The sequence below is a fragment of the Lactuca saligna genome, chromosome 8 (assembly GCF_052625555.1).
Source record: "Lactuca saligna cultivar CGN05327 chromosome 8, ASM5262555v1, whole genome shotgun sequence".
NCBI lineage: Eukaryota > Viridiplantae > Streptophyta > Magnoliopsida > Asterales > Asteraceae > Lactuca > Lactuca saligna.
In genome coordinates this window covers 91,405,944-91,420,054 of record NC_136424.1, presented here as the reverse complement: position 1 = coordinate 91,420,054, position 14,111 = coordinate 91,405,944, and positions in this window count along the sequence as shown.

Sequence of the window (14,111 nt, the reverse complement as noted above, 5' to 3'; positions counted from 1 at the left end):
GATGATCTAAGCTCCAAATCCACGAAATAGCAACCTCCTTTGCTTCCTCTTGCCTAGAGTCTCCTTCTTCTTGCTAAATAACACACACAAGGTCAAGAAATGCTCCTTTCTCTTCACAAATCGCTCAAGAACACAAGGGTCTCTCACTGAGGGTTGGGTGAGCACAAATGACGGCCATAAGGCCCTTTAAATAGGCCTCAAACCCGGAAATTTAGGGTTTCATTGCACAGCGCAGACTTACCGAGTCCATATCCTGGACTCGCCGAGTCCAGGCGCGCTCCATTGTCCAAATTCGCGTCCCTACTCGGCGAGTCTGTGCCCCAACTCGCCGAGTCCCCCTCACAATACCACAAAATTAAATTTACAAGATACCTGGTAAAAATCCGGATGTTACAAAATGTCATAATATAAATTTTTTGATTAAATCCGTGAATTTCTAAACATTTGGGGCAAAATTACAAATTTTTATAAATTACGGACTAAAGTATTATTTTTACAAAACTTTGGGCCTTAATTGAAAAGTTGAGGATTATTGACCAAAAATGTCGTTTTTAGAAAAAGAGGACTTTTTATCGTCAATTTGGTAACCTCGAGCTAAAACAAACAACGGAACAATAACGAATAGATGAAATACGTTGGTAACTATTTTATTGGGTCTAATATTCACATTACATGGCCAATGGGCCTTAAGGGCCCATTCAACTGTATATTAAGCCCAATACTTTTCCATGACATGTTTATTGGGCCTTGCGACCCATTTACATGTTAATTTGGGCCTGAGTTATGGGTTACATGTTTGTTGGGCCTTTGTGGTCTATTTACATGCCTATCGGGCCTAAATTACCCTATTACGTATTATTGGACCTTTGTGGTCCATTTACATGCTAATGGGGCTTGGACTAAGATTCACAAGGTTAGTAGATCGTAATTAAAATTTTACATAGTTCATGAACTTCGTATACTTATATACATACCTTTGGAATTGAAAATCTATAACATATACGTAAACATTAAACATGGTGAAAAACGTAACGAACAGGAAAGGTTGAGAATCTAGTGAGACATGTCGGTTGACACCTTTGAGTGTACAATCATAGCCTGTACTTATAACCAGAGTTTTATGGAGGGAAAGCTGGAGTTTGTGTATAGATATATACGGGGTGACCCCCCACGCCTTAGCTATTCGCTACAACTAGACTATGCCAATCTAGAGCGACAAAACCCTGAGCCAATACCGGCGTTTGGAAAATGCCAAGACATGCGACCTAGTCATTATCATACATGGTTATAACGGCTCATATAGATATCCATCACCACTTTAACATATCGAAGATTAACTCTTCGATTGTGTCAATACAAAAGAACTTAATTAATGATACAAGAACATCGACATTGTTATAAATCAGAAAATATCGGATTTTCTGGGAAATACTATTATTCGGTTATCAATTACTTAGAATACAAAGAAAGTAAGCTGCCAGCATATATGTTACTGCTATAAAATTCACACATGCATTTATACTTGATTTTCACATCATTTTCAGACACTTCACAGAAAATATTGGGTTTTCTGGGTTTTTCAAAAGATACAAAGACTTTTATTCAAATATACTTATGAACTCACCAACATTATATATGTTGATCGTTTTCAAAATAACTTGTATTCTCAGGTAACCGTTAAGCTAGAGGATTTTCAAGTGTGTATGGATTTATTTTGTGTAACAACACTTATCGTACTATCAATACTTTGAATCTATGTAATTTATAACAATGTACTTGATGTAAACAATGTTAGTTGTGATATGTAATGTTGGTGATGAATGTTTTATGTTTCATATATATTCATTGTGATGATAATTCAATTGTTAGTCACATGAGCCCCCGAATGATTCCGCTGTCTGGTTCGGGGGTGTGACATAACACATCATCATATCTTGTTTAGCTACGTGTGAAAGAGGCGAACACAATTTTAGCAACATGTCAGTATTTAAGCTATATTCAATATATTAAATCTCATATCTTGTTTAGGCACTAGCGGTTTTGTATGGAATTGATGGGCAATATGAGAAAGCTTTTACACTTTATGTTGATGTAAGCACTCACGTATACATTCTTTCTTTAATATAGCATTTAATTTAGTTACTTGATTTATCAAATTCTATTTTTTCAACTTATGAAGCCAAGTTTGTTTGAGTTTATCGAGAAGCATAACTTGCATGATGATATTCCTGAGAAGGTGTGTTGTGTAATGGCTAATTACGGAAATGCCCTTGTTCTATGTTCTTTTGTTTGATAATCATAATCTCATTTATGAATCCACCATGTTTTAATTTGCAGGTGGCCCACCTAATGTCGATTGATCATAAACGTACAGTTTGGTATGATGGAATTAAACAAGGAATGGAATGGAATGAGTCATTCCATTGTATAGAACAAAGTTAAACATCAACATTGTATTTACATATAATCTGAAGAACTCATTCCATTCCTATGTGGTAAACAAAGGTGATGTTGGAATGTAATTACTCATTCCTTTCCATTCATTCATCTTTTTTAGCTCCATTCAACCAAAAAAAAAACCTAAATTTATAGATAATAGTGGCTCTGGATATCAGATTGCAGCAGGATAGGGGAGTACGAGGATATAAGATGTGAGTAATATAATTTTAAAAGGAACACCATAAGAAAATCATGTACATTTTTAATCTTTAATTTTCCGTAAATAATACTAAACATTTAAAATGCATTTTCTACAGATTGGTACTTAAGTGCTTAGGCTACAACATCATTTCTAGTGTGGTTCCACCTACCATAATCTTTTCTCGATTTTAACTCGGCAGGTAAAAATTCAATGATTTTCTCATCTTTTTTTTTTAATTATCTTGATTTTTAGGTTAATTGATTTGACTTAAGAAAAAAAACGTAACTCTTCTTTGTTACACAAACCGTTTTTGTCACAAGTGCAGGAAAAGAAGTGTACTTTTCTATTTCTTGCTTTTAAAGTTCATTTTCCATAAATAAGTAGAAGTAAGTTGTTATTTTTTGCATTTAGGCTTTTTTTATTATAAAATGAAAAAAATAGAAACATACTTTATAGATTTGACTTGGAAAAAACATAATTTACTCTTTTGCAATGGTTTATTCCATTAACAGTTGCATAATGAGTCATTTTGCAATGTTTAATTCCTTTCCATTTCATGTCGGAATGAAAAGAAACAACCCAAAACTATGGAATGGAATTAAACAAAATGAAAGGATTCACATTCCTTTAAGAATGGTTGATTCCATTCCAGCAAGCTAAACAACATTATTTAAATTGAATGTATGAACCTTTTCTTTCTAACCTTGATTCCATCATAATAACCTAAAATGAGACATGACTGAATAAGCTTTGTAGGCCATTCTCAATGGAAGGAATTCACGTCTTTTGTAGCATGTTCAATTACAATTTAAAGTTAGGATATAAAAGTACGATGATAAATTTGGATTATAAAAGTAAAATGTTATCATAAGAGAGAAAGAAAATATATACAAAAAGAAAAGGGACAATTATTTGTCTTAATTTTAATTTGGTTTTTATAGTGACCATTGGTGCTAGTAGTACTAGGGCTGCTAATGTTGGTACACAATTGAAGCTCGATAAGGTGTGTCAAGACTTGGGCTACTTATCTCACAATATTTATTTACCAATGATGTATGTATTTGACAATTTCCTTTTGATGAATTTGGAACATAATTTTGTATTTGACACTATGGTTTGTGTAATGGATTGTCTTTTTTCTATATGTATGATATTTTATTTTGTATTATGAGACATTAAGGGTGCATTTACGTTTGATTAATATATATATATATATATATATATATATATATATATATATACACATATATATATATATATATACATATATATATATATATACATATATATATATATATATATATATATATATATATATATATATATATATATATATATATATATATCGTGAAATTATGTCAAAACTCATGACGTACAAAATATGCGGTAATGGTAAGTCGTAATATGTATGTCGAGCATTAAAAACATGTACAACTTATGACATACAAAGTCAATCATAAATTTATGTTGAAAATGCATGTCGTGTATGGCTATCATAATTGTAGGTAATGAAGGTCCATCGAAAATTTTATGACAAACTAAATGTCTGTCATTTTCATTTATGACACAACTTCCCTTGATAGACATTTGTTTATCATGTATAGGTATTTATAACAATCAATGTGTCTTTGATAATTAATTTAAAACATTAATGAATTAGCAAACAATCTAACTGTATCATACCGTATAAGTGGATTTAAAATTAGTTTAAGATCAGATTATTTTATCGTTACAAAAAAAATAATAATAATAAAATAAAAATAAAAAAAACCTAATTATATCATAAACAAGACCAAGAACATCCGATTAGTAAAGCATTAGGTGGACTATCCTAATATTGCAGTCCGTAAAAAACTTATGTTTTGTTATCTCTAAATAATATTTCAAAAAGTTAGGAAATTATAATTAAGGTGTATTATATTTCAAGTAAAACGATGGACGTGTTTGATAAAAGTAGTTGTTAGCTGGAAGCGGGTAACGGGTAGCTGGTATTGAAAGCTGTATCTTTTATTTGTTATATGAATGTTTGGCAAAAGTAGCTGTAAGCTTTTTAGATATATAAAATTACATAAAAGGACAATTGATTAAAAATAAATAAATATATAAATATATTTTAAAGGGTAATTATGGAAATTGATTTTAAAAGCTCATGAGCGTTTTGTTAAACGCTACATGAAGTAACTTTTAAAATCGGAATGTTTTGTTAAAACTAAAAGTTAATCGCTCGTACTGCCAAACGATTTTTTTTTAAACTAAAGCGTTTTATGAAAAACCAAAAGCTAGAAGCTTCCAAACCCTTTCAAAAGCTCTGTGTCAAACACGTCCGTCATCTCATTAACATTCTATTGAGATTTTCATGGTGATTTTATTTTATTCAACTTTTATTTTTAGTTATTTTATTTTATTTTTTGTTAAAAAAAAAAAAAAAAAAAAAAAAAAAAAAAAAAAAAAACTTAGATTGATGATAAGTCGATAGAAAACACTGAAATTGAGAGAGCATTGTATTTATACATAATTTGCCAATCATTTTATAGCACTATTGGAAATGGAAAACAATGTAATATTACAGTTTTTGGGATAGACTGGTTCCATTCTAAGAACAAACACAAATTAGTAAAGAATTAGCGACCAACTTATTAAATATATTGCGACCGATTGCATCCGTTACTAATTTTCAATTATTTTGATTAAATACAGGCGAATTTTGATAGAGTTTTGTCCCTAGCCTTCACTAATTTCTGTTAACTTCATAGCTACTGCTAAATTCCGATGCTCAGTTGCTATGTTTATGGTTATTATTTAGAGTTTGAACATATTATATATGATAACATACTATAATATTATCTATTTTATTTTATTAGTGTTATGTTATAAATTATATGAAATGCATACTAATAGTAACGGTATTGTTTAGAACAATAATTCCACAGATCAAGTAAAAATTGCGTCATCATATTATCAAGTAAAAAAAGTGTGGATCTACTACGTTGAAGTGTAGAAATGGTTGCATTTGATCATTGATGGATCTACTACGTTGCATAGTGTAGCATGAGATACCTTTCAAATTTTTCCGTCAAATGTAAATTTTATGAAAATTCATCGAAAATTCGTCACAAATCCGTTCAAAATCTACCACAAATCCATCATGAGCAATTTCAAAATGACCCTTATAAAATGAATTCATGATGGATTTGTAGATTTCAAAATGACAGACATTTCAAAATGTATATGTATGGGCATGCTGAATTGTTTTGCAAGTTGATTGTAAATTTCAAAATGGCACTTACAAAATGAGCATTTTTCTTGAATAATAAAAAAAAACACAAAGTACAAACCTACAAATTACAGCAATGGTCCCGGGAGATTTGGATGTTTTTTTTACAAACATGGTGATCGACAATAAGGACTAACTGGAAAAATATAAAATAAACAACTTTTGGGTATGATAACATATATGATAATATGTTGCCCACATTCACCAATTTAAGAAGCCCCACTAGTCTTGCAATGTACAATACAACAATTTTATTTTACTTTCAATCCCTTAAGATATGATAAATTCTTCAAAGGAAGATATATGGCTTTTATTTCTCATTTAGTCCCTTGAGATATGATAAATTCTTTAAAGGAAGATATATGACAATGTGAATTGCACAAGTGATTTTCATCATGACCCAAGTTTAGTCCATGTTTTATGAGTCATATCTTTTGTTTCTTGAGCATTTCTTTATGCATAGTTAAATAGTTATATGAGTTAAGTAATGGATCGATATTAGTTCGATGTAAAAAAAAGGTAAACTTTTTATTTAGTTAACCGGATTGGATATATATTAAAGGATTTCAATATAACTTAGACAACTTATAGACCATCCTCCATTTTCATAGTACCTTTTTTTTTGTTCCATTTTAAATAGATAGTCATTTTATCTAGAAGATGATACTCGTAGCATTTTCCTTAACTAGTCAAGATAGTTACTGACAACTATATTTAACATGTGCAATTTTTTTTCTTCCTTGCATCTTTTAACAAATAATGACTATATAGCTTCTATCAAACTTTATAAAAAATACGCTATATTTAAAATTATCCATCTAAGATAATATCTATATAATAAATTATTTTGTATTATCTAAAAAACGTTAATTATTCCTAAATTTCTTTGGATTGAATTTTAATTTTCAAAAACACTTCTCTATTAAGTTACATTATATATATATATATATATCCTTTTAATTTCAACTTTTTTTTTTATAGTAGTAAAGGGTAAAAAGCAATTTAATTTACTCTTTAAAATACTAAATTTATGACATACACCTCTGTCTGTCGTAAATCATTTATATTTTACAATATACGACATAACATTTATGACAAACATGTATGCCTGTTATAAAACGGCTGTATGTCGTAATTCATCTATCAAGAAAATCCTTTTCTCTAGTAGTGGCAATCCATCACAAAGTATGATAATTGTGAATTTTGTGGGTTTAGTGACTGAAACTACCTTTAGAAATAAGCTTTTTTCTAATATGCAATCTCAAAAAAAGTTGTGCAACCCTTGATTTTTCCTTTTCAATTCACCACTAATTTGAATGTAAGAATAATTTTATTTTTCATGTAACAGTTGTATAATACATGCAACTCTTTCAAAAGATGGTTACAATTTATAACACAAAAGAGTTGTTTGGTCTAATGCAGCTTTGCTTAATTCAACCCTTTGTAAAAAGTCAATTTAGACCGCAACATTTTCAAGGCATATTACAACATTTTACTATAGTTTTGCTAGCTTCATTTCGTTGCAGTGATTAATTGTCGACTATTTATAACCTTTCTACCATAAATTGGCAACATATGCTACTTTGGGTTTTGGGTGTTAAATCATTTGCCAAATACGAAAAGGGTTCTAGCGCAACGGTTTTTAGTGTTGCTCTCCCTCCTTAAAGTTGAAGGTTTAAGTCTCCTCGTGGACGTATGTTGATTTAATGAGTTATTTATGAATATGATAGATTTTCCGTTTCAATTTTTTTTATCATTTACCAATTAGATGAGAAATACGTTGAATTCTATTGCAATTTGCCCAATATAAAATAACAAATTTACCATTATTTTTCAATTTAGTTTTATTAAGTTGCAGATTATATAAAACATAAAATATGTTATTTAGTTCCAATAAGTTAACAAACATTGATGATGAAATAACAATGGCCTATATAATTATTTTTCTCATTCCATTATCTTTGTGAATTTTAATCCTTAGTGATTTAAAATTAATGAGGGTTTTCATCATTATTTATTGCCATCGTTTTAGCATTACATAGTAAACATTTAGATTTTTACCATGCAGTTAAATGATTAATTTTTATGGTAAATTACTAATATATCCAAATACGAAATTGGAATTCAAGGTATTTTATTTGTGTAAAGTTTTTTTAGACACTTAACAAGTCTAGTTAATACATTTTTTAGCAATGACGTACAGCTTCTTTTCAATTTCAAAGGAGTATAAAGCATTACAATATGGTACAATTTATTTGTTTCCCGCCCCATTACCACATTCAAAAACATAGGTGAACAACTTTTTCCAAAAGGTTAAACACATAGCATTCATCGAATATATTATCAAATCTATTAGTTGATGACGTTACAATATTACAAAATAAACATATTCTATATTATTAATAAAGTTACTGGTATGTAACTAATTAATATATGATTTACGTTGATACACAATCGTAACTATAAAAATAGGTGGCCGGCAACGCCAATCTCGTCTTGGGTTTTAAATTCTAATACCCTTCACTTTTATTTTTGTTGGGTGTTGTTTGGATTTAGTATAAGTTTGACTGCAAAATTGTAGGGTTAAAGTCATAAATATTAGATAAAGTATATAAAAGCCACCATATTTTTCATACTTTTAGGGTTCAAACACTTATGTTTTAATTTATCAATAACAGCCACTTTGTTTTTAAAATAAATTCACAACGACCACCATGAACTTTTATTGTTGGTTAGCATGATAGAATGATATTTTTTCCTATTACAACTACCCAACTTTATAATAATTATTTTATTTAACCATTATAACAAATTTTTGTATTTTTTTCACTCTTTTGTAAAAGACATTTTTTTATTAGAAATGTTGTCAAATACTATATTTTGTTGCATTTCCCCATTTTTATTTGTCTTTTGTATTTTTTTTTACTATTTTGTTAAAATTGGAACAAGGAAAAACTATAATGTAAAGATTTTTTTTTTTCTCGGAACTAAACAATTAGTTGTGGTAAAAGTATATAAGCATAAAAATATATTGAACAAGATTTTCAATTGATTGTAACCGTTGGTAACAAACTCAATGTGACGGACCATCTTCAATGTCTTTTATAAGTTTTTCGATGGTTGATGACACTAAAAAATCATATTTAGTTGCAAAGACCATAGGCATTATCGCTTCTTAATTCTAACAATCTTTTTCTTATTTGACCATAATATTTGTTTCATTTTATTATTATTATTATTATTATTATTATTATTATTATTATTTTGTTAAAAATGATTTTTTTTTTTAGTTAAAAGCACTTGTTAAATGTGTTATGTTGTTGCATTTTTTAGGTATTAGCGTATGTTTTTCATTTTTCTTTTTAAAGTTAGAAAAAGAAGAAAACAATGATGTAACATTTTTTCCTTCCACTACTAGAAACTAAGATACCAGCGACAATTTCATCACTAATCCATCACTAAGGCTATTAGCGACGAAATTGTCAGTTGAAAAAACCCTTGTCGCTATTGATAGAGGGATTAGCGACAACGCAGATTACTCAGCAAACCTCTGAATTCCGTTGCAAATTTACATCGGTAATTCGTCGCTGATTAGCTTAGGGACCAGTGTATATGGTCGTTAATCTGTCTTATGTTTAATTGGTCATTGAATATGTCGCTATTTTTATAACCAAAATTCACAAATGAAATTCCATTTTTATACCCCAAAACTAAATCATCGTTTAGAACTACAAAAATAAATATCAAATTCAACTAACAAAACAAATATCCATATTCGATTTCAACCATTAAAACCATATCACAGAAATCAAAAATAACAAATTCTAATTAGATGGATAAGTTATTTCCTTAGATAAGGTTTAGGATTTCGATAGACATCTTGGCCATATCTTATGTTTTGGTCTCAATTTCTCCATGTTCCACCTTATGTAGTCGTTCATATACTGATTGACCAATAATCTTTAAATATGAAAAAAAAACACTATAAATATATAATAACTACTAATAATAAAAAGGCCTAAATAAACTATAGAACATAAAAATATCATCATGGTATAGAATGTTGGATTATATTCAAAATCGTTTTGCAAAAAATGCTAAAAACGGAAACGAAAGTCTAAAAATAGAATAAACTTAAAACTCTTTTTAACCTACTAAAGATCATTTTATAATCAATTAAAGATTAAATCAACCGTAGAAAATAAAGTGTTACAACATTTGAAAACTTTGTTTCTTATAGGAGATGGAAGTTGATGAAATGATGCATGAAGCTTCAAAGGAGAAGCTCTCTACAAATATCTACCAAACACCAATAAACTACAATAGATACTAGTCATTCACTTGTATATATAATTTTCTTAATCCTTAAGAGTTTATACCAAATAAACCTTATAGAGAAGCAACATATAAGCTCCTAATTCTAACACCAAATTGAAAGAATGAGAGGGAAAGTGAGCTCCTAGCTCACAGTTTTGGAGAGAAAAATAAGAAGAAAATTCTTGTGAAAAAAACTAGCTAGATTTTTGACGTGTTTTTTTCTTTTTATACTGAGTCAAATCTAACCGTTAAAGAAAGCATGGGTTATATACAAGTATGGTATGGAAGTAATAAGACCAACACACTACCTCTCTATTAAGAAGAGGATCTACGACTTTCTTTAAGAAAGTCAAGATATTGGAATGTGCTATACTTCATCTAAAACTAGTTAGTCACATGTTAAACTGTGGGTACTCAAAGTGCCAAAAACATAGTACATAATATTAATAATCATACCATATGATATTTACTAGTGTTCTTTCTTTTTATTATTATTTTCTAGAAATAATAATTCTTAATATGATGGTAAAATATTATTTTCATAAAATAATGTTTTTCCAAATAAATACAATTTTTGATATTTATTAATAATCAAAATTATTCTAATAAATAATCTATTTGTAGTAACTTTCTATAAAATGTGACCATATAAGATCATATGTCATTAGCAAATATCATTCCATAACGACTCTTGGACATAAAGATCTTTCAGTCTCCTACTTGTACAAGACTCAACATAGATTGACATAGAAAGTGAAGAACGTCTAACAATATTTCATTTCCCCCAATAACATATAATAAATAATATCATTCATTAGCATCCAATTCCAAAAAGCTCAAAGCTACAATTGATGTATAAGGTAAGTTTATTGGTTATCCATTTGTTACAGACATTATGTTAAACATGAGACTTGGATCACATCAATCTCATTTCATGTTCAACTTTACGTAACACATGTTAGATGTCTAGCTCTCAACATATAAGATGGAAAAATATCATCTGGACTACATAAGCCTCTTGCATAGTTCACACCACACCTGATAATGGCTTTTATAACTACCCCGTTAAGGATTAATGTTTGACTACATCAAATCATAACACTCCGTACACTTAGGTCACATTATGTATCTCAGGTATTAAGGATACAAAGATAATACCTTTTATCAAGTATCACACATGATATTGATCCATGAGATGATCCTAATGTAGGTCCATCCAATACTACTTCTCTAACAAGTACCTATGAATCTTGGTTACAACCCATTTCCTACTTTCATCTAATGAGAGGCAACCAATCCAATTCATATTAGTCTTACTTCATAATTTCTCCCATGATTATAACATACTATAAACTTTTAGAATAATTATATTATTCATGGATTAAACATGTTAATATAGAACACAACAAGTATTATTGTGAAGATCATATCCTAATATATCAAAACAATACAATAGTTGTTGTTTCCAATATCCAAATACTAAATCCAAATCAAATCCCATTTATAGAATAACAAAGTGTTATAGCTCAAGTGTGACCATTCATGCTTAGCTTAAGGAAAGACTTTATTAATGGGTCCTACTAAATTTAATTAGTGTGAATTTTGCAAATATTATCATCTTCATATTTAACTTTATTCTAAGTATAATTAAATATCCCGGAGAATATGATTGGTGTTCTTATGTGAATTAGAGTCTGTTAGCTTGATTAAGTATACTCTTAATCTCACAAAAGATTTCTAGGTTATCATTGAATGGAAGGACTTAACTTAGATTTTTAATAAACTCATATATCAAATCATATTTGATTGCAGATTTTGAAGTAGCAATGTATTCTTATTTTGTAGTAGATTGTGCTATTATGTTTTGTTTGGATCTCATTCCAGCAAAATTTACTCTTCATTCCATAATGAAGTAATAAATCAGTTACAATTTATATTTATATCTATCTATTTTTGAAGTTAGCATCGTGTGTATATCTTTACATAAAAATCTTTTTTCTAAACTGATTATCTCATATACATTCTCTTACACTACTAGAAAAATAGCCTTTTACGACGCTCATTGCGCGTTGTAAAAGGCTCAGACTACGCGCAAATGCGCGTCAAGGAAGGCCATGTCATAAAGAGATACGACATGCATTTACGATGCACAATTACGACGCGCGTTTACGACACACAATGCGTATCAAGGAAGGCCCTGTCATAAAGGTAGACGACACGCATTCGCGTGTCGTAACCTTACGACGCATGTGTTAATGACACGCAATGCATATCAAGAAAGCCCCTGTCAAGAAAGGCCATGTCATAAATGAAGATGACACACATTTTTGCGTATCATAATTTTAAATGTTAAAAAAAAATATTATTTATAGGTTTACTAATTTTCAAATTAAATAATACATTAAAAATCTCATAATACAAAATAAAATACCATAAATAATAAAGATAATTCATTTCACCAATATGTCAAATACAAATAATTATTCCAACAGTGAGTAAATGTTATAAAAAAATGAACTCATTTATATACAATTACATTATCTAGCTTACTATGTGCCAACAACTCTTTGTGTGTTTACTTTTTCTTGAGTCTCGTTTCCTCCAAAGCTTCTAGCCATGCCAAAATATGATATCTTAGGGTTCATGTCCAAATCAAGTAAAACATTGCTAGCTTAAATTCATCAAGTCCTTGGCGTGAAGTCTTAGATAGAAGCTTAACTGCAATCTCCAATCGTTCTAGCAGACCCTAAAGATCATTATTGGCTATGTAGCAGGATCAACCTACAATCTCTTTTCTGCCTTCTTATTACTTGCAGCATCTTCTGCCTGTTTGACCAAGGTTGTGCCTTCAGCAGCAACATGCAGCATTGCGTCAAAAAGATAAAAACAGATAACAAATACAAATAACTGCATTCTACTTTAAAAAAATAGAATCCAACTCCTAAATCACAAACCTATTTAAACATACTAGAGATAGGATCCGATCCGTGGGGTAGTTTTGGAAAATAGTCTGAACATTCTTGACAAAGCATCAACCTGCAAGTGAAGGGTAGAAAGGGAAGAAACAAATGTTCACAACCAATAAGAAATCTAAACACTAGAAGTTTCACAGTGATTGTTGATTCCTATAAACTCAAATGTGAGATGAGAGGCTTGTTCACAACCAGTAAGAAATACTAAGTAGAAAGAAACAAATTGATGATATTACCAGGTCAAGGAGGAAAACGACAAGAAATGGTACATAGAAAATATATATAAATATGAACTAGGAAGTGAGAGTAAATTATGATTACCAGGGTTTACAGTTTAGGACTAAAGTTTCAAGCTTTACAGTTCTGTTCCTTCTCAACACATCAAACATGGTTGACATGTTCGTATCAGTGTTTGTTTCCTCTTCTGTAACACATGTTCTTATCAGTGTTTGTTATCATTACTATTATTCACAAACCCAATTAACTAAAAAAAACAATAACCTAATTTAAAGCCATTAAAATGTTTGTACCACTGCATTCTTTGTAACCTCAATTGTGTTTTCCTTCATGCTTTCACTCGTATCAGCAACAAAAACTTCTCGCCTGCACATCTATCATATAAATTAGACAAAATCACCATTCTAACCTCAACTATTATATTATATACTTTACAACATTTGTTTCAATAATCAATTACCCAAACACAAATCTGGTGAAAATTTCACTTGCAACAGTGGTGTTTCTTTATGATTAAGAACCAGTCCATTATAAGATACAAGTTAATGACGGTAATCATCTCTGTAATTTTTAAACAATCAGCAAATTAAACAAGACAATATTTTTACCTGCAATGTGCAAATATAATCTGTTGCAGAAAAATGGCTCCAAGTTCTTCCCATAATTAGAC